The sequence below is a fragment of the Lactuca sativa genome, chromosome 4, assembly GCF_002870075.4.
Source record: "Lactuca sativa cultivar Salinas chromosome 4, Lsat_Salinas_v11, whole genome shotgun sequence".
NCBI lineage: Eukaryota > Viridiplantae > Streptophyta > Magnoliopsida > Asterales > Asteraceae > Lactuca > Lactuca sativa.
The window spans coordinates 232,058,955-232,081,660 of NC_056626.2; the positions used below are offsets into that span (position 1 = coordinate 232,058,955).

Sequence of the window (22,706 nt, forward strand, 5' to 3'; positions counted from 1 at the left end):
ACCTCGTACCCAGTTCCTCGTGGAACTTCTACCAAAATCGTGAAGTAAATCTGACATCCCGATCAGAAAAAATGGAAACCGGGACCCTGTGGCGAGAGACAATCTCGCGGACGTACAGGTCGGCCAACTTCTCTACCAACGAACTCTCCCGTATGGCTAAGAAATGGGCACTCTTGGTCAATCAATCCACGATGACCCATATGGCATCGAACCCCTTTGTCGTCTTTGGCAACTTTGTGATGAAATCCATCGCGATCTGTTCCCATTTCCACATGAGAATCTCCAGAGGCTGCAACTTACCATGCGGTCTCTGGTGCTCGGCCTTGACCATCCTATAGGTCAAGCACCTCTCCACAAACCAAGCGATATCGTGCTTCATACCAGGCCACCAATAACTCAAACTCAAATCACGGTACATCTTGGTGGCTTCCTGGTGAATAGAAAAACGAGACTTATGAGTCTCCTCCATCACTATCTGCCGGACCCCTCCGGTCATCGGAACCTAAACCCGACCGTAATGGGTCAACAACCTGCGGCTATCATGAACAAATCGGGCGCTCTCGCCCTTAATCCTTTCCATCCTCCAGTTTTCCGATCTCATACCCTCGATCTGAGTATCCCTGACTAAACCCACCAGCGAGGAATCCACGGCTATCCTCATGCACCAGGCTGGGGTAGAGGACCCAGCTGACTTGCGGCTCAGAGCATCCGCAACCACGTTCGCTTTACCCGGATGGTAAAGGATCTCACAATCATAGTCCTTGACCACATCCAGCCACCTATGCTGCCTCATGTTCAGGTTCGGCTGGTCCATGATGTGTCTCAAGCTCTTGTGATCCGTGTATATGGTACAACGGACCCTGTACAGATAGTGCCTCCAAATCTTGAGAGCGAAGACCACCACTCCCAACTCAAGATCGTGTGTGGGGTATCTCGTTTCATGCGGCTTCAACTGCCTTGATGCATAAGCTATCACTCGTCCCCTCTGCACGAGGACTGCCCCCAACCCTGTGATGGACGCATCACAAAATACCACAAAACCTTCAACTCCCTCAGGGAATGTCAACACTGGCGCCTCACATAAATAATACTGCAGGGTCTCAAACGCCCTCTCCTGCTCTGGGCCCCACCGGAAATCCACCCCCTTCCTCGTTAGACAAGTGAGGGGTACGATAATCTTGGAGAAATCACGAATGAACCTACGATAATACCCTGCTAAACACAAGAAACTTCTGATGTCTGAGGGAGTTTTCGGAGTCTCCCATTGCATAACCGCCTCCACCATGGTCGGATCGACCAAGATCCCCTCTTGGTTAACAAGATGTCCGAGGAACTGGACCTCTCGTAACCAAAACTCGCATTTCGAGACCTTGGCATACAACCGTTCTCGCCTCAAAACCTCCAGAACCTCCCTGAGATGCTCTGCATGCTGCTCTTTGGTCTTGGAATACACCAAGGTATCATCTATGAACACAATGACCGAGCGATCGAGCATCGGTCTGCAGATCCGGTTCATCAAATCCATGAACACTGCCGGCGCATTGGTGAGCCCAAACAGCATCACCACGAACTCGTAATGACCGTAACGAGTCCGGAACACGGTCTTTGTCACACCCTAAAACCACGAACGGCGTAAACGTTCAGGGGTGGAGGACGTCATGTACAGTATCACAACAGTGTAATATAATAAACAAGCAACAACATCATCCATTCCATTATAAGTAAAATTTAATACATGTGTGTTCTTTCATTGTAATAAGACACCAAAAATATACAATCAAAATAAAAGACGAAACTTGTCTGCTCCGTCTTCTCAAAACCTGGCCTCCGTACGTGTCTACTGATGACCTGAGAATACAAGTTATTTTGAAAGCGAGTATCAGCTTTAAAACTAGTGAATTCATAAGTATATAAGTGTCATTGCCTTTGTTTTGTGAAAATCTATTATGAAAGCCATGTAAACCTTTAAATGAAAATGTTGAGGTAAGTATGAAATCCCTAGAAAAACCCTTATTTTCTATAAGTATGAAATGTAGTCTTCTACCAAGACCCGAATGTTCTATTTGTAAAATGATAGTTTTTCCTGTGTAATGACTAGTACTAAAAGTGCTTAGTCTAACTCATCGTTTATGTGAATGTATCACAAAATAAAGTAAATAGGAAAATATAACCATGAAAGTATTACTCTTGGGTTACCCGGGGGTAACACAACGTTGCCGACGCGACAGATATAACCTAATGAACATCCGAAGATTGTTCAATTTAACCTCTGTGGCGAACAGTAGATTCCAGGAATGGTTAGTCCCGTAACTGACTTTACATCGATGTAGTCGATGTAAATAACCTAATGAACATCCGAAGATTGTTCAATTAACCTCTGTAGCGAACTGTAGGTTCCAGGAATGGTTAGTCCCGTAACTGTCTCCTAATATATGTAATGACAACCCAATGATGTAACAACGCAAATTTTCAAACAAATTTTTCATTTTAAAATAAAGTATTTCCATTCAAAACAAGGCATAAATAATTTAGGTGTCATGTCAAATACAAATTGTCTAAATCCCAAGATCATAAAAACATCCTTCAGTGTGTATCGATCACGCCGGCGCCTTCCCACGGTCCTCGCTAGTGCCTGAAACACATACATAACAACTGTAAGCATAAATGCTTAGTGAGTTCCCCAATATACTACTTACGCACATACGCCTTTCCAGGCCCTGACCTTCCGGTCCATGTGTCTCAGGGGACTTCCGTCCCTGCTGGGTAAACCTTCCGGTCCTACCCACGCCGACCTTCCGGTCCATCACACAACATATCGCCTTCCGGCCCATAACATATTGCCTTCCGGCCCATAATATAATCGCCTTCCGGCCCATGACATACATAGCACACATATAACAAATAACTTACCACATATAGCATACATATCACATATCATATCCGACCTTCCGGTCACACAGTCAAACCCTTCCGGGTACAGTATAGTGAGAAGACTCACCTCGCGAATGCTGAAAGCTAGCAAATCCTGAAATCACTCGTGCACAATCCGACGAGCCACAACCTCCCTATAACATCACATATCCCTCATTAACACTTATATCTTCTAAGTGTGACTATCCCTAAGAAGTCAGACTTAGGTCAACTCTGGTCAACGGTCAACGGTCAACTCGACCGGACTCGGCGAGTGCCATGGCGACTCGGCGAGTCTAGACGTCCTCCCCAACTTCCCTTGATGTTCCCTTTCTACTCATCGAGTATCCCTCTTGGCTCGACGAGATCCTTGTGGAAGAATCGCGGGGCCACCCCGACTCCACTCGTCGAGTCTGAAGAACAGCTCGACGAGTTCCAGTCAATCTCCAAGCTACTCGCCGAGTCTGTTCATCGGACTCGGTGAGTCCATGCCATGCAGTCGATCAAAATGCTTCCTGAGATAAGTTTTGTCCCGAATACACAAGCATGGGATCTTCTGGACCTCTAAAGGTCCTAATACAAGGTTATAGTCGTTTGGGTAATAAGGCAATAATCCATCTAATCACCAAATTGGTTCCATAAACCCTAGATCCATACACACATCAATATAACAGAAATGATCCGAAATATTACCTGAATAACGCACTCTCTGTGTCCCCAAACCTCAGAACTCGAATCCCTTGCAGTTCCTTTAGCCAAGACTCTCCTCCTCCTTGCACCACAATTTCTTCAAATCACCAATGGCCTTCAATCTTGCTCTAGATGCCCACAGCCGCTTAGGGTTCTTCTCAGTAGGCTAAAAGACGGACAATGACGGCATATAGTGCCTTATATACGATCCAAAACCAAACGGCTAGGGTTTCCGCTGAACAGCGTCGACTCGCCGAGTCCATATCTGGACTCGTCGAGTCCAGTCGCGATCCCGCGACCAAGTCTGCGATCCTACTCGGCGAGTCTAGGCTCCAACTCGCCGAGTCCCCTCTTAAATCACCCCAAAAACATAATTTAATAATACCTGAGATTCCGGGCTGTTACAAATGAACATCCTAAGATTGTCCAATTAACCTCTGTGGCGAACAGTAGGTTCCAGGAATGGTTAGTCCCGTAACTGACTCTACCTTGCTATAAGCGAAATAGATAACCTAATGAACATCCGAAGATTGTCCAATTAACCTCTATAGCGAACAATAGGTTCCAGGAATGGTTAGTCCCGTAACTGACTCCCGTTGAACTAGGATAGGCAGGACGATTTACTGAAGGTACTAATAATTCGTCCTAATGAACCGAGGTTCAGATATTCATGTAAGTATACACAGGTCGATGTATCTACGTAAAGGTATTCATGTACTGTTTTCATGTAAGCGTGTTCATGTATCATGTAAGCATATGTAAAGGTACTCATGTATCAGGTAATGTACTAATAATGACTCATGAATGAACTGACTCTTGTGTGATTCCTTGTAATAGAAGTAATGTTTAATATCTTCAAATTATCCCTATGATAACTTACTGTAATATAACTGGTTGATCATGTAGGTTTATACACTCTTACTACTCAAGGGTGTGGGAAACTAAATGAAAGATGTAAACTATAACATCAATACATATATAAGAATATAAGCGTATATGCATAGTTTAGTTCAAGAATGAAAAATGGTTTTGTAAGACATCTTATGGGTTTTGAAAAATAATTAACAATGACTTGATGTCATTTTAATAAACATTTCAAAGGTAAAACATTTGGTTAACAATGTGCTTTTAAGATGTAAAACCATTTCATGCATCACATTTTGTAGCATGTGAAATCTATTAAATGACAAACACAGTTATAAAATACATATCAATGATTTAATAACATGTTTGTTTCTACTTGTATTCCCCCCCCCCCCCCCCCCCATTAAAGCATTTAAAATCATTTAAAATATTGATTAGGGGTATTAACTCACTTGAAAGTTTGAAGATAGCGAGATGGGAAACTGGGCAGAGTTTCGTCTTGAGAAACGAATTTTTCTCGGGATTCTCGGGAATCTCGGGAGTAAAATCGACCCTCGGGACTTGAGCAAAAAGACCAGAGCTTCGGGTTTGAACCGGCACGGAAATCGAGGCAAGATCGTGAGAGAAAGGAGAGAAATGAGCAATTTTTCCGGAAACCCTCGCATTCTATTTATAGGGGGTCTGAGAAGCCTCGGTACGTGGGGCGTACGCTCGTACGCAGCGCGTACGCGTACGTCATGCATGACCGAGTCCTCGACTGCCTCGGCTTCGGATGAGACGGATCAAGTCGGATGGGATGGGTCGGTAGTTTCGCATAGGGGCGACATGCACGGACCGAGACCAAGGCCCTCGGGTACGCGGGGCGTACGAGGTTACGCAGCGCGTAACTCGGATGAGGACGCTGACTCTTCCTTCGGATATTACCGGATTTTTGATTTAAATATATATATATATATATATATATATATATATATATATATATATATATATATATATATATATATATATAAGTTATTTAATAAACTTCAAAAAATCATATCTCCTTCATACAAACTCTGTTTTCGATGGTCTTTATATCCACGCGAAGGTGAGACTACGCTCTACAACTTTCGTTTAGACTCCGTTGGCAAATTCCGAAATTATTTTTATTATTTAATTATAAAAATGACGTGATTAAGGAATTTCTTTAAAAATTCATAACTTCTTTATCTGACGTCGGTTTTTGCCAGACTTCTCACCGCTGAAATACCATTGTCGAGACCTTCGATTCTCGTTTAGGTCATTCCGGCCAAAAGTCGCTTGATCTCCGATTCGAGTTTTTAGCTGTCTGTTGCTAAGCCGAACTTGGAAAAATCTTAACTTCAATATACGAAGTCGGATTTGGGCGTTCTTTTTACGTACGATCCCGGTTTAATGACATTTAAAAATAGAGGGAATTTAAATAGAACTTTTTGGACATTTTATTATCAAAGTTAATTTTATTAATTCAAAAGTGGTTACAATACTTGACTTTTTAGGTCATTACAAAGATTTGAAATATCGGGTTGTCACAGTCTTCTCCACGTCTTCCTCCCTCATCCTTACCTGGTGATATCCTGATCTCAAATCAATCTTGGAAAACCAAGATGCAACCTGCAGCTGATTGAACAGATCGTCTATCCTCGAGAGTGGATAACGGTTCTTCACCGTTAACTTGTTCAGCTCCCTATAGTCAATGCACATCCTGTGCAAACCGTCCTTCTTCCTGACGAAAAGGATCGGTGCTCCCCAGGGTGAGCTACTCGGATGAATAAACTGCTTACCCAGCAGCTCCTGCAACTGAAACGATAGCTCTTGCATCTCAGGCAGTGCGAAACGGTATGACGCCTTAGCGATAGGGGCCGCACCTGGCACTAGATCAATCCTGAACTCAACGTGCGTCTCCGGAGGCACTCCGGGTAACTCCTCCGGGATCACTTCAGCAAACTCTCTAACCACATGGACTTCTGAAACCGAGAGCTACTCCCTAACTTACGTATCTACCACATACGCCAAATAACCGGCACACTCGTGCTGAATATACTGTCGAGCTCTGGCCGCTGAACAGAACCCTGATCCCAACCTGGTGCCCTCACCGTATACTACAAGTTCTCCCCCACTTGGGGTTCGAACCACCACCTGCTGTCCCTCACAGTCGATCATGGTGCCAAAACGGCTAAGCCAATCCATCCCTACGATCACGCATACATCCCCCATGGGAATAGGAATCAAATCTATCGGGAATGGCAGCTCGGAAATCTCCAACTCGCACCCCCGGGTCAAATAAAACCAAAGCAGGCAAATAATTTACTAAAAACATACCTAGTCATAGGTACAATCGGTAAGCATAATACAAATACAATAACTGAGATAGAGAATAGAAACATACCAGCAACCACATCCGGTGCTGCCTTGGCCTCCTCGGCCGTGAGCTGGAAGGCACGACCTTGAGCCTTCGGAGGCTCCATCTTGACTGGCCTCCCATCTCCAATCCTCACAGTAGCTGGCGTGGAACCCTGCGCCGGCTTGGCGGCGAGCTGCGGACAGTTGGTCTTCACATGACCAACCTGATGACAATGGTAACAAATCCTGATATATGCTGGAGGGGCGGACTGACAGCAGTCCCTAGCATAGTGCCCCCAGACCGTGTATCAGTGGTCTTAGACCGCATAGGCGCCGGCTGAAACTGTATCGGTGCCTTTCGCTGCTCCTTTAGCTGCAGCTCTATCTCCAATTCACGCCGCCTCACGGCTTCCTGAAGGTCCAGGAGAGTATCACATCGCTAGTTAGACACAAACTGTCGAATATCAGTCTTGAGCATACTCAGATAACGAGTCATCTGAGACTGCTCCGAAGCAAACTCCGGGCGAAACATAGCCCTCTCCGTGAACATACGGGTAATATCCATCACAGACTCCCCATCCTGCCTCAATGTCAAAAACTCTTGCACAAGCCGCTCCCGCTCAACACGTGGAACGTAGCGGGTGCGGAACATATCTCTGAACTGCTCCCATGTAACAGCAGTCCGCTGATCATCAGAATACAACCCAGTCGTCAGCCTCCACCAGTCCTTTGCCCCAAGCCTCAGCAGGTTTAGGGAACACCTGACCTTCTAGTCAGCAGGACATAAACACGTGAAGAAACAACCCTCCACGTCAGATAACCACCTCATAGCTCTAATCGCATCCAGTGTACCATCAAACGTCGGGGGCTTCGTATTATCGAATTCTCGATACTGGAAAGCCCTGCTGGCTCCTCCTCCCACCCCTGCCACAGTTACAACCGAAGTGGCTGCAGCGGCAGCTGTCTCCGTTAGGGATGCATATCGCTCATCAAAATACTCAGCCATCGTGGTCTTAATCGACTCGAACATCTCTGGCAGCTGCTCTCGGAATGCAGCAACAATCTTGTCGTGTATGATCTCCCGAATCCTGGCATCCAGCTCATCGGTCCCAATCTGAACGACGGGCTCAGGTGCTATCGGCACCTCTGACCATCCGTCTCCCATCCCCGATCCTGACCCAGATCCTGACCCGGATCCATCAGCAAAGCGTCTCGTTACCACCATACTGCAAACACACTCAATATATCAAATAACCAATATAATGCCGGGAAACCAATACCCTCAATCCCTAAGGGTTGTGACTTCCTTGCTACGCGTATGGGTCTTGTGCTTTCAGTAGTACGGGCCCATACTACCTTCCACACCTACCCATATTTGTCTCAAGTATCATCACAACGCCCTAATACTATACTCAACATACTATGCGCTCAACCCTCACTAATAGGGGACATCGCCTATCTCACAACTGATCTTGTAGTTCCGCACCACTCACACATCCATGAAACTTCCATCAGCCCCTGCAGCGCTAGTGTACACTGGCTGCACATAACGCTGGACCCGATAGACTTTCAAATATCTGATCCTACACTAAGGTTAAATCAGACATTCTCAGGCTATAAGATCTTGACTACACACAGCCGTGGTGCATACACTAAACATCTACGGTCATGATGTCAATTCCATATAAAAGAACCCTAGGCTAATAGGCATCATATAATCAGGCAAATCTATCATGCGATTCTTGAAGATCCCTAGCCTAGCACTAGCATGCTGATCTAACATATCAGAATATCAAATAACTGTATGATATTTTGGGGCTTACTTACAGGCTCTGGCTGATTGTAGCCCCTGCGTCCTCCATCCTTGATTTTTAAAAAAATCATTTTAAAATTTTTACTTTCCGAAAATTTCCTTGATTTGAGACTGGATTCACACAAGTGTTTCTCCAATTCACTCAAACCAAGGCTCTGATACCAACTTGTAACATCCATAAAAATTCACGCCAAATTTAAACTTTTAATATAAACAAAAGGGATCAAATAGTAATTGTCTACAAAACATTTTCAAATCAATTATCATCAGAGTGTCCCAAAACAGATCATAAGGATGAGGAGCAGTACGGTCATGCCTTCGCCTTCCCACGGTCTCCTGAAGTACCTGAAACAACAAGCTGAAAACTATAAGCCCGAGGGCTTAATGAGCTACACCCAAAATACCAATACCACACTGATAAAAACCAATTCAGGAATAATCAATCAATCAATCAATAAACATGCATACTGGGCCATCAGCCTGACTGGACCGCCCTACTGGGCCTAAAGTCTATCTCGGTCTATCCCGAGCCTTCGGCATGACTGGTCCGCCACGTGGGCCTACAGTCTCCCCGGACCGCTCATAAGGTATGTTGGCCTTCAGCACAAAGCAGGACCACCTCAACCCAACCAACAAGCAAATAACCATGTGCGCATAACTATCATGTACTGGCATATACAGACATCAAACATATCTATCTCACTGATCATCAATCATAGAATTCTCTCATAACTAGAGCACTGACCTAGCATCCCACTAACATACCAATCCCTACGGATCATAAAAGCATAACATAATGTCTACTCTGATTCCAATCAAGCAGATCATAATCACATGTAGCATATAGTGAGGATAACTCACCATGCAGATGTCGACTCGACAGATAAATTCCAACTCTCGGAGCACTCGACATAGGCTCCACCACCTATGATCATAGTTCAAAATACTCATAAGTCCTCAACTTTATAATGTACTACATGACCCACTAGTTCACCCCTGACCAAGGTCAGAGCCCTCAGTCAAGGTCAACAGTCCATGTTGACCTCAACTTGCCGAGTTCCTCGAAGCACATTCCAACTCGCCGAGTCCTCAGGGTGACTCGTCGAGTTCCTTCGAATCCCGATCAAACCTTAAGGCCACCCGTCGAGTTTCCTCCTTGCAACTCGACGGATTTACACGCAAACATGTCCTTGGCTAAAACTCATCCGACTCGCCGAGTTGTTCTTCAACTCGTCGAGTTTTATGACCATCTTCATCCAACTCGCTGAGTTGCTCATCCAACTCGTCGAGTTCACGACTTTCTTCATCTGACTTGCTGAGTCCATCCAGTCCTTTTTCCATACAGGCCTATTTTGAGCCATGCAGCAGCTCACATTCACAGATCCAGGCTCCTAGGGCATACTTATCACGTAAAGTTTCAAACTTTACGTACATGCATTGTCTTAAAAGCTCTTAATATTGCCAAATCCAAGCTCTTAATGGGTCTTCATGCACTAAGGGAACCTTAATCTTGACGAAAGCTGGAACTTTATGCTTCTTTAATCCAAAGAGGGTCCAGATCTGAAGTTACTACTTCATATCTAGCCCATAGCTTGTCATACCAACTTGATATTCTTATAAAAACCCTAAAAACTCACTAAAAAGGGAGGTCTAGACTGAATAAACGAGGGTAATAGCTTAATACCTTCCCAAGAGATGTCCACAGAAGTAGATTCGGGTTTCCTCCCAGCTTCTTGCCTCAATCACTTGCTCCCCAAACTCTCCACACCAAAATCTTCTCTCCAAGCTTCAACACTCAATGGGCACACACACATGTGTTAGAGATGCAAAGGGAGCTGCAAAGGGACTGAAAGAGGCCTGAGCTTCTTTAAGTAGGGGTGCAAACCCTGGAAATTAGGGTTTCACTTTCCAGCTCCTACTCGCCGAGTCCCACAAAGGACTTGCCGAGTAGATCACTTAATTCGCGATCCAACCCGCTGTTACTTGACGAGTAGGGCAACCAACTCGTCGAGTAGCGCCAAAACCAAGAATATTTTATTTAAAATATTACCTGAGAATTGGGGCGTTATAGTAGGATTCCGATCTGAATCGGTATTATGGTTTGTGGTGGGATGTCAAGTCCACCAAGAAAATTACACCATTTCTTTGCAAATAAAACGTAATATAATGGTAAAAAGGGGTATCGATCCTCGGGAAAATGGTTGTATTCAATCACCAATGCAATCCAATAGAACTAGTGTAATAAAACTAACTAACTACAATTAACCTAAAAGGGGTTGGGGGGGGGGGGGTGTGATTGCTTGAAAACTAAAAGACTTGAATAACTAAAAAACTTGCAATTAAGCAAGATGGTGAGATGGTCAAATATTGGATATAATTAGTCAGCTAAGGAATTTCAACACGATGAACATTTTTGTGTTTATCATTAGGATTCAATATGCAGCTTATCATTCATCCTAAATTGGTTATAGCAATCATGAAACATATATGCCAAGATTAATCATAGGTAGTATGGAGGTTGGGGAAGCCCACAACACACCTTCTTAATCAAAATCAAGGATTCAATTAAAGCAATTAAACTCAATAAAGTTGATTAGCCTTAAGAATGAAGGAATCCTGAATTCCTAGAGGATGTCAATGCTTACACATCCATAAATGAGTCACGATTCATAAGCTAGAGATGATTTTTACCATCTTAAAGCCCTTGTTTTAAGTAAATTGAATGGTTCAATGCAAAACCAAAGAAATAAACCAACAATTGCCCATTCAAGTACCAAGCTCATGATAAAAGTATTAAACAAGCATAAGAAATATGAACTAGAATCATAAACATAAGATAAATGACGATTAAGCATGAATCCTTCAATACCCACAAATATCCAAGGGTTTTAGCCAAATTTAAACAAAATAAAGAAACTAGCCACTCATGGCAACAAAATAACAATCACAAAAGTGTTTTTGCATCATGAAACTAACAATTACTTAGAAAAATGAGAATAGTGTGCAGTTGCACCAGTACCCTCGCAAGTGTTGAGCGACTGAGACTCCAACCTCGCAAATGATGTTGGAATGTTATTGGCTCTTTTTCTCCATTACACCACCCCATTTCTCAAGATTCACTTGGTCCCATCTACACCTCACATGATTCAAATTTGGCCAATCATCTTCAAGCTTCAAAATATGGACAGTCCAAGCCCAAAATAAGAATCCAAGACCTATCTTTATAAGCCCACTTCATCCAATTTTTCAACGTTTTAAGCCCAAATCTTCTTTAATGGATCCAGAAAGCCCAAGAATGCATCAAAAGACCACAAATCTCGTCTCTAAGCTAATCCATAACCGCAACAAGCTCCAAAACCCTGCAAAATTCCTCATGCCAAATAGAAAGTAGCCGATACGATCCAACATAGAGAATAAAAAGAAAATGCAATGAAATAATTAACAAAAAGGACTAAAAATGCTAAAATAAACTATATAAAAGAAAGAAATAAAACCAGTACCCTCGCAAGTGTTGAGCGACTGAGACTCCAACCTCGCAAATGATGTTGGAATGTTATTGGATCTTTTTCTCCATTACACCACCCCATTTCTCAAGATTCACTTGGTCCCATCTACACCTCACATGATTCAAATTTGGCCAATCATCTTCAAGCTTCAAAATATGGACAGTCCAAGCCCAAAATAAGAATCCAAGACCTATCTTTATAAGCCCACTTCATCCAATTTTTCAACGTTTTAAGCCCAAATCTTCTTTAATGGATCCAGAAAGCCCAAGAATGCATCAAAAGACCACAAATCTCGTCTCTAAGCTAATCCATAACCGCAACAAGCTCCAAAACCCTGCAAAATTCCTCATGCCAAATAGAAAGTAGCCGATACGATCCAACATAGAGAATAAAAAGAAAATGCAATGAAATAATTAACAAAAAGGACTAAAAATGCTAAAATAAACTATATAAAAGAAAGAAATAAAACAAACTATCAAATCACCCCAAGTTGTCCTCAAGTTAGAACAAGAATAAAATGAGCTAGGGATGAGCTAAACTAAAAAGCAAAAAGAAAGATACCATAGAACTTAGTCAAATTCAGTCAACATAGTCAGAATCAGTCTTGCATGGACCCTGTGCATCTTCAAAATGTTCCCCGCTTTAGATCGATAAAACGCATCCTCGAACCACTTGAAGGGCAAATAGATCACGGTTGGATGTGGCAGTGGTGTGCAAGACAAAGGAAGCAGAGGATGAGCCCAGTGGGGGGACTTTAAATCACCAATGCAGACCATAATTCATGAAGGAAAGACGCCTCTTCACACATGATGATTCCTACATTTGTCAGGCTAAAGTGTATATTAATGAAATAGGGTTTTGCAGCACGGGCTCCGGGCAAACATCCGACTCTAGGGCTTCTCCCTTGTACTGTACTTTACAGTCTACCATCTCATCTTCATTGCCTTTTCTCACCAAAATCAAAAATAAAATAAAATAAGAAAAATCCACTCAACCTAAATCTAAACCTAACACCTTAAATCTTAAATCTTGAATTTCTGTTATTGGTCTTCATTCTCCTTGCTGCTCGATCTTATGTCTTCTTATTTCTCCTTTTCTTTTTCTCTTTTTTTTTTTCCTTTTTTTCCATCTTTTTTTTGAAGAGAAGTCTTGAACTTGGATTTTTTTTCTTCTTTTTGTGTTGATTCTTTTTCTTCATTGTATTTGTTGCTTTTCTTGAATCTTCTTTTATCGTCTCTTATTCTCTTCGTTTTTCCAATTTCTTCATTTTTTGTGTTTTCTTCTTTTCTTTCTTCTTGAAAGGTCTAAGGAATTTCACAATATAACATAGGACTCCAATAGTATGAAAATTGAGTAATATATAAAGGCTAACATGAACACCTAATGATATTTGACAATGTGTCAAGATCTACTAAAAAGGGTGAGGAATGACTTAAAAATGGGTGTTACCGAAAAAACTTGGTTCCAAAAATGTGAATTGGGGGACCGGCTTCAAAGTTCATCAAACACCTCAATGTAAGGCGTGATAAACAAAATCTATCTAACTATCTACTCTAGACCCCTAGAAAATGATGACCTATCTTGAAAAGGAGGTGAGAATCTAAATAAGTAAGGCACGGACGAGACTCGGGAATACTAAGGGGTATTCCCCCCAAAACCAAGATGCGAGTCCTCAATGTCTTCAAAATACCTTACCGGGATAATCTTTGCTCGTACACATCGGTCTGACCAAACGCATCCCTCCGCACCTAGACCCAATCAAGCTACAGGCATCTGACCCCCACACAAGTGGTCTCAAAGTGGTTTGTAAGGATCATAGTGTGTCCCATTTATCCAATACAAAGAATTCCATATCAAGACCCAGGACCAATCTATGATTGAATACTTATGACTCGGCGTTATGGTACCTGTAGGGATGAGAAGACAAGAGATAACAAAAATTCATGAACTTAAACTAGAATGCATCTTGTAACACCCAAGATCAGAAATGCCAAGAAAGGAAAGAAAACCTAAGTCAAAGGGTCAACTCGTCGAGTCCAAGGAGGAACTCGACGAGTCGGAGCGGGTTTGGGACACAGATTAAGTGACCAACTCGCCGAGTCGGAAGCTGGACTCGACGAGTTGGTGCTGAAGAGGAAAAACCCTAATCCCATAGGTTGTGCCCTATATAAAGAACATTATATTCTTCCCTCAGCCTCTTTACTCCCCTATTGAGTTCCAGAAGCCCTAGAAACGAGTGAGCCTTCATCATTTGAGAGAAAAGAACTTTGGAGGAGGGAATCTTTGATAGGAATTTGAAGATCAAGAGGCTTGCTTCGAAGGAGAGGTGTAGATCCGAGATCGACTTCAGTTGGAGCTTCATTTGAAGGTAATAAGTCGTTACCTTCACTCTTTTGCATCTAGATCTACCTTAATATGAGATTTGGGGCTTTTATGGCATGATTAAGAGCCAATTAGAGTTAGAAGTCCAGATCTGAAGTTGCTACTTCAAATCTAGGTGTGTCTTGGCCTAGAGAACCATAAAGTAGCAGTCTTTGGTGTGTTGGTGAACCATGGTTGCCATAAACCCTAGTTTTGAGTATTTTGTGCCTAGATCTCCTTAGCTACACATAAAGTTTGCAACTTTACGTGAGGAATAGGCTTGGGAAGAGTGGATCTACAGTTTAGAGCCCCAACATGGGTCGAAAAGCCACTGTATGGATTAAGAACTGAAGCGACTCGGCGAGTCGTTCGAGTGGACTCGGCGAGTAGTATGAAGATGGAGATGAAATAGACGAGTTGGATGAACAAATCAGCGAGTCTGTTGAAGATTGCCTTGGACTCGGCGAGTCAAGGCGCGAAACCCCCAAACCCTTCGAGTCAACACTCAGATTAGTGAGTTTAGTGGGGACTCAGTGAGTTGGACAGGACAGGACTCGGAAATCGGTAGACTTGGCGAGTCAGGAGCTAACTCGGCGAGTCGAGTCACGAATGAAAGGATTCTGAGCGTATGAACTCGGTGAGTCAGTAGGCAGACTCGGTGAGTAGGGTTGACCTGGAAGGTTGACTTTGACCAGTACTTTGACTTTGACTAGAGTGGACTTAGTTGACTTCCGGAGGGCAGTTAGACTAAGTGTTATATTGATTTTGGTAGCTCAGGGAGCTAGTGGAGAAGTGGTTCAAATTTATCGGATAGCAGCCAGAGGACTATTAGCAAGTTCAGCAGTGCAGGCGAGTCTCCTCACTGTTTGTATGGGTCTACGGCCACAATGTCGGCCTATGTAGTTATGTATGATAGGAAGACCCGGGGGTTAGCCCTACGCATTATGCATGAAAGACCGGGAGGCGGCTCCTGGCACACAGTATTTTATGTATGATAGGAAGACCCAGGGGTTAGCCTTAGGCATTATGCATGAAAGACCGGGAGGCGGCTCCTGGCACACAGTATGTTATGTATGATAGGAAGACCCGAGGGTCAGCCCTAGACATTATGCATGAAAGACCAGGAGGCGGCTCCTGGCACACAATATGTTATGTATAATAGGAAGACCCGGGGTTAGCCCTAGGCATTATGTAAGGAAGACCAGGAGGTGGCTTCTGGCGTACTGTATGCTATTGTGTATGAAAGACCAGGAGGTGGCTCCTGGCACACTATATGCGGAGTAGCCTAGTAAAGTAGTACGTATAGTTGTCTTTGTGATACTTGCATGAAAGACCAGGGGTGGCCCTTGGCACTTGTCTATAAGACCCAGGGAGTGGCCCCAGGCTTGACCAGGAAGACCACGTGCGGCCCGTGGCATAACCACAAGACTATGTTTGGCACATAGCACCTTGGCAAGACTATGTTTGGCACATAGCACCTTACTTGATTATGGATATGTTGGTTATGTATGGCTCTTGGCTATGTATGGCATGTATGGATCAGATGGTTTGTATGGTATGTGGTATCTGGGGAACTCACTAAGCTTCGTCCTTACGGTTTTCAGTTTTGGTTTCAGGTATTTCTGGTAGCAGAGGGAAGAGCTCGGGGTGATCGCATGGCACACACCATAGATTAGACAGCCTGGGAATGTTTTACTCTGATAATGGAAATATGTTTTGGAATTAATACTCTGATTATGTTATGGATTGCTAAATGTGTTTTAAGTAATGTTTTATAAAAATGAAATTTTTAGTCTTGAAAATTGGGACGTTACACATCTAAAAAGTATAAAAACTAGAAAAGAAAGAAACAAAATATGCAATATTTTTGAATTTTTTTATGCAATTTTTATGAATGGCTTAAATGACTTACTATAAATGCAACTATATACAACCAAAATGCAATCAAAAATAAAATATAAGAATACCTCACCCCAACCTTAAAATTAAGCATTGTCCTCAATGCTTAAGATGAGAGTAAAGAAGGATCATACCGGGATCAAGGTGGAGGAGGCCCGCGAGGACGGTATGGAAGCAACACATGGGTCGCACAATGATGTGTGGGTAGAGTTCTTGGCCGCCTAAATACACACGGGTGAAATTTTGGTCGTGAAAAGAAATTAGATGCAATGGCTCAAATTTTTCTTATTAAGTGGCAGATTTGCGAGGGTACCCTCGCTGATCTCTGCGCGGGTGAGGGGGTAGTCTCATAAATCATTACGCGGGCGGGAGGTCAGTCTCGCAAAATGTGTGCGGGTAATGTCTGGGTCGCACAAATAAAGAATTAGCATCATTGGTATTGCAATGAAGGGGAAGGATTTGTTCTTGTCCATGCAACAATTTATGGGGGTGGAAGGCAGGTCGCGCAAGTAGGTTGTGAGGGTGGTAGTCGGCCGCTTAAACGTCTGTGTGGGTAGGGGTTCAGCTGTGCACGCAGATCAAAATGCACCTCGTGTTGGAGTAATTTTTAGCTCGGAGTTGTGTGGGTAAGGCCTAGGTCGTGCAACTTTTGCGCGGGCAAGCAGTCAAGCTTCGCAAATTGTAGATTTTCGACACTTTTTTCAATTTTTCGCTCCACAAGCACCGTTTTTATTCCAATCTTCACCAAAATCAATGATAAACCTCAATATGATTTATTTTGATCACCTTCAAGCCTAGAATCATCAAAACTTCAAGCGGAGACTATTGATTCACAATACATTTATTTAACATCTTTGCCAAGACATAGTCCTACTTCCTTTAATCCTCATAAATAGGAGTTTCCAATGCTATGTTGTCGAATTCTACTGTGTCAAATCCTTCATAAAATGGTTTCAACTGGTGCACATTCACTTTGAAGATTTGATTAGTTTCCAAACTCCTGATTTCAACCACACCATGATCAAACACTTTTATAACAATGAAAGGTCTGTGCCATCGAGATTTCAATTTTCGTGGGGATAGCTTTAAACATGAATGATAAATAAGAACTTTTTGATCCGCAACAAAGTGTTTTTGGGTTATGTTCTTGTCATGAAACGCCTTTGTCTTCTCTTTGCACCTTTTGAACCTTTTAATTACTTTCTTCATGATCAGTTCCATCAATGGAAGAATCAATATTCTTTGAGCATCTCTCCTAGTTTCGCAATCATCTTCTTTGAGAACCTTGTGTGTGCATACATTAGGGATTATCCTTTTTATGCCCGTTATTGTCCACCCATGGGCCCTTTGTGATCTTTCAAACCATTAACTAATTGGTCTTCTTCAAAATCTTTCAATTGAGAGGTGATAATCACCAGAAGAGTCTCGTCTTTACCTAGGTAAGCATACTTCAAGTGGCTAGGTAAGACTTCTAGTTCAAGTGTGGGTAGGTGGATAATGGAAGGGGACATATTTTTGGGAGAATGAGACAAGGAAGCTTGAGAGACGTCTTTCTTTGTTGATTTGATTACTTCTAAAGTATTCACAATCTTTTCAACTTCAGAGTCCAATGTATACATTTCCAATGTTTTCATCAAACTCTCACAATCAAGGTTCATGTTGAGTATCATCTCCAAAATATCCCCATGAGACAAATCAAACACTTCTTGGGTTATTGGCTTAATTACATCAACCTGGTATAATGGAGAAATGTTGCTAGGGTACCTCATTGCTTCAAAGATGTTGAAGTGAATGGTCTCTCCATCAAACTCCACAGTAATTTTCCCTTTATGTACATCAATGATCATGCGAACAGTATTCATGAAAGGTCTTCCAAGGAGGATCATAGATTATTTGGAAGGAGTCTTCTCTTTAAGATCAATGACATAAAAATTCGTCGGAAAAACAAGTTGATTAACTTGTATTAACACATCCTCCAACATTCCTCTTGGATACACACTTGACTTGTCCGCTTATTGAATGATTACTTCGGTTTCTTTCAGAGGTCCAACATTGAGAGATTGAAAAACCGAATATGGCATCACATTGATCCAGGCTACAAGATCTAACATGGCACTTTCGACATGAAAATAATCAATGTTACAAGGGAATAGCAAATATTCCTGGATCCTTTCATTTGAGAGGTAACTTCTTTTGGATAACTACAGACACGTTTGCATTGACTTGAATCTTTTCATTTTCCTTGAATTTCCTCTTCTTGTGCACAAATCCTTGAGGAATTTTGAATAACTTGGAATTGGCTTAATTGAATTCAATAGTGGAATGTTGATTTGGATCTTGCGGAAAGTTTCAAAGAATTCATTTTGTTCCTCATTTTTCTTCGAAACGACTAACCGAGAAGGGAAGGGTGGTTGTATGACCAATGCCTTGATTGTCTTGTTGGAAGACTTGGTTTGCTCAATGTTCATCACAACTGGTTCCTTTGGAGGAACTAACACCTTTGTAGGCTCAACAATAATAACCTTTTCTTCTTCTCTTGAAAATCTTTTGGGGTTGCTTTCTCCAAGTGTTTTCCTACTTTTCAAGGTGATTGCAATCATATTGGGATTCTTCTTGGTTTGAGATGAAAGTTTACTCCTTTTTTCCATCTTGTTGAGAGTGGTGGCCAAGTCTCTAATTTGTGCTTGAATGTTGGAGAAGGTGTTCTTGGTCTCTTGTTGAAATTGGGTTTGGGTTTGAGCAAGAGAAGTAACGAGTTCTTGAAGACTCATTTGATGGTTACCACTTGATTGGCCTTGTTTTTGAGGTTATTGGTAATTTGGAGGAGGATGAGATGTTTGTGGATATGGAGGTTTTTGGGAAGGATATTGTGGATATTGGGGTCTCATCATAACGATGGGTGGTTTTTGCTTTGGTGGGTATGTGTTGTTTGGGTTATTCCTCCATTTTGGGTTGTATATGTTTTGAAATCCCATGGTTATTTGTTGACCTTGATATCCTCCCATGGCATTAACATCCTCTGGTTCACTTCCAAGTGTGGGACACTTATCCGTATAATGTCCCGTCATTGCACAAATACCACAAACCATCAATTGTTGACCACTTCCCACCACCATTTGACTCAACACACTAGTCAAATCCAAGAGCTTTGATTCTAATTGTTGGATGTTTCTAACTTCACCAACAACTTGTGGGGAATTTCTCTTCATTTCATTTCGAGGCCCAAAGTTTCTTTGATTTTGAGAAATGGTACCAAACAGTGAGTGTATCTCGTGAGGTGTCTTGTTGAATATGTCACCACCACTTGAAGCATCAATCATCCTTTGATATTTTTCATTCAAACCATCATAAAATTGTTGAAGAAGTAGTTGTTAGGGTATGTTATGTTGAGGACAACTTGTACACAAGTTGTTGAATCGCTCCCAAAATTCATGAAAAGTATCATTCTCCCCTTGAAGAATCCCCAAAATGTCACTCCTTTGACTTGATATTCGGGAAGTGGGATAATTGCTATTGAAGGCATTGAGTAACTCCTCCCATGTGTGAATAGATCTAGGTGGTAAGTTGAATAACCACTCTCTAGCTTTATCTTCCAAGGTGAGAGGGAAAGCGGTTAGCTTGAAATCATTGAAGGTCACATGTTCAGGCAACATAGTAACACATATCATATGAAAGGACTTTAAATGCCTTTGAGGATCTTCTCTATCCAAACCATGGAAGTTGGCCAGTTGATGTATGAAACTTGACTTCAATTCAAACCCTCGACGGTTTGCGGGATAAACAATACCAAGAGGTGTGTGAGTAACATCCTGTCACAACTAGCAAGTTAGGGTTAGATTTTGATCCATGTATATGACAATTCCTTTATGTAAGCTTATAATAACCCATTTAGTGAAATTCAAACTACAATGCTATTCAAGTTCATACTTTCATACATTGTGATTCGAGTCGAAAGAACCTCGTATAAGCCCAAAACTCGATCCAATGAGCCAATTCCAATCAATTTTGGACCTTAGCCCAATAATTCTTGGCCCAAATCCCTCATTAGAGCAAGGCTTCTTTATTCGATCCTATTGGGCCGATAACCTTTTCAATTGGTCTTTTTGGGTCGAAAGCCCATATTTGGACCCTAAAGGGGCGATAACTTCTATTGGGCAATAAAACTTTTATGGAGCATTGTTAGGCCGATAACCACTAATAGGCTTTCCATTAAGCCGAAAACCACTATGGGCCTCCCATTGGGCCAAAAGTTTTAATGAGTTTCTATAGGGCCAAAACCTCATACTTGGGCCCTATTTGGGCCGAAAACCTCTTAAATGGACCGAGAACTCCCCTTACTAAGCACTAATGTAATGCCCCATTCCTAGTACGCAATTTCTTATTTAATCAAGTATTTATTTTGAGCTACTCGACGAGTTGGTAGCCCTAACTCGTCGAGTAGATACCATAGAGGACGCGAAGTTTAAAGGGTCTACTCGGCGAGTCCAAGCATGGACTCGACGAGTAGGTCTGCTAGGAGGAAACCCTATTTTTTTTTGGGGGGGGGGGGGGGTTCAAGCTATTTGAGCCACTTAATCTCCCTTTGGGCCTCCCTTACCAGTTTCCCTTTCCTCTAGAAACCCTAATCTGATTGAGAGCTTCACCTTTGAGATTTTGAGTGTGTTTTTGTGTTATAGAAGATAGTTGGAAGAGCTTGGAGCTATCAAGCTTGTGGAAGAGGATCAAGATCCAGGATTACATTCATCTTTGGCAGCCTTATGAGGTAAAAAACTCTTAGCTTGACAACCCATAGCTTAGATCTCCTTTAATGTTGATTTGTGGGTCTTTTTAACCCTTTTGAGTAGGATAAGTTGCTTCTCACGGGTTGTATGCCAAGCGATCCCTCTTTCCTATGATACTTAGCCTCTAGAGTCATAAAAGGAGTCTTAAACCCATTTCCATCCAAGCCATGGTCATGTTCATAGAGGTATGTTGCTATAACTTGAGTTTGGGTCCATTTGAGGTGTGTAAAGCCATCAAGTCTCCAACTTTATAGAAATGGACAATGCAAACGACCTAGATCTGTATTTTGGAGCTGTAGAAGGATGAATCTAGTTAACTAGGTTAGATCTGCAAGGGAATCAACGAGTTCATAAGGGGACTCGACGGGTCCGATGAAGAAAACTCAATGATGTTCATAGGATTCGTCAAGTTAATAAGGAAATCGGAGAGTTGGATGATCTTGTCCCTTTTCTGATTATGCCAGGGCTCGGTGAGTCTGAGGATGACTCGACGAGTCAGTTCGGCCATTCGCGATGACAAGTTTCTTGGGAACTCGATGAGTCATGGGGTGACTCGGCGAGCCAAGTAGCAATTCTAGGGTTCTGAGTTATAGGACTCGGTGAGTCACAAGGCTGACTCGGCGAGTTTGGTCAACTTGGAAAGTTGACCTTGACCAGGATGTTGACTTTGACCAGGGGTAAAATGGTCATTTTACCCTAAGAATAGTTATCGGTTTTTGACTAAGTATTATTATGGAATTTATAGTCGGAGAGTCGTCGGAGCAGCAGACAGGGATTCCTCACCCATATTTTCAGCATTCATTCATTCGAGGTGAGTTTCCTTTCAATAGGGACGGGTCGAAGGCACCAAGGCTGGCCCGTCTATATGATATGTTAGTAGTCAAGTGTGGGCAGGGCCCAATTCTCGTAGCAGTTTAGTGTGGGCGGGGCCCGATTCTCTTAGTATTACTTAAGCATAGATAGGTGATTATTTGGTAGATATACTTGTTATCTGTGTGATACTTGTATGCATGTTAGTAGCGGAGTGTGGGCGAGGCCCGAATCTCCTAGACAGCGGAATGTGGGCGGGGCCCGAATCTCCTAGACAGCGGAGTGTGGGCGGGGCCCGAATCTCCTAGACAGCGGAGTGTGGGCGGGGCCCGGATCTCCTAGACAATGGAGTGTGGGCGGGGTCCGAATCTCCTAGACAGTGGAGTGTGGGCGGGGCCCATATATCCTAGATAACGCAGTGTGTGTGGGGCCCGAATCTCCATGAGAGTGGGTGGGGCCCGTGTCTCCTAGTTGTATGATATTTGTATGACATGTGGTAGTTTGGGGAGACTCACTAAGCTTCATGCTTACAATTTCAGTTTTGGTTTTAGGTACTTCCTGTAGCAAGGGGAAGGGCTCGGGGTGATCGCATGGCACACACCACACCATTTAGCCTAGGAAATTTTGAGACTTTGATATTTTATCATATGTTTTGCCACATTATTCGATATGTTGTTTTGAGATACATGATGTATGGTTTAATTTATGATT

The 22,706-nt window shown here is 42.6% G+C and overlaps 1 pseudogene; it reads right to left on the minus strand.

The window, feature by feature from the left end:
* LOC111920673 (elongation of fatty acids protein 3-like) overlaps positions 1 to 8,687 on the minus strand; it is a 32,228-nt pseudogene extending 23,541 nt beyond the window's left edge.
* Positions 8,688 to 22,706: the final 14,019 nt, after the last annotated feature.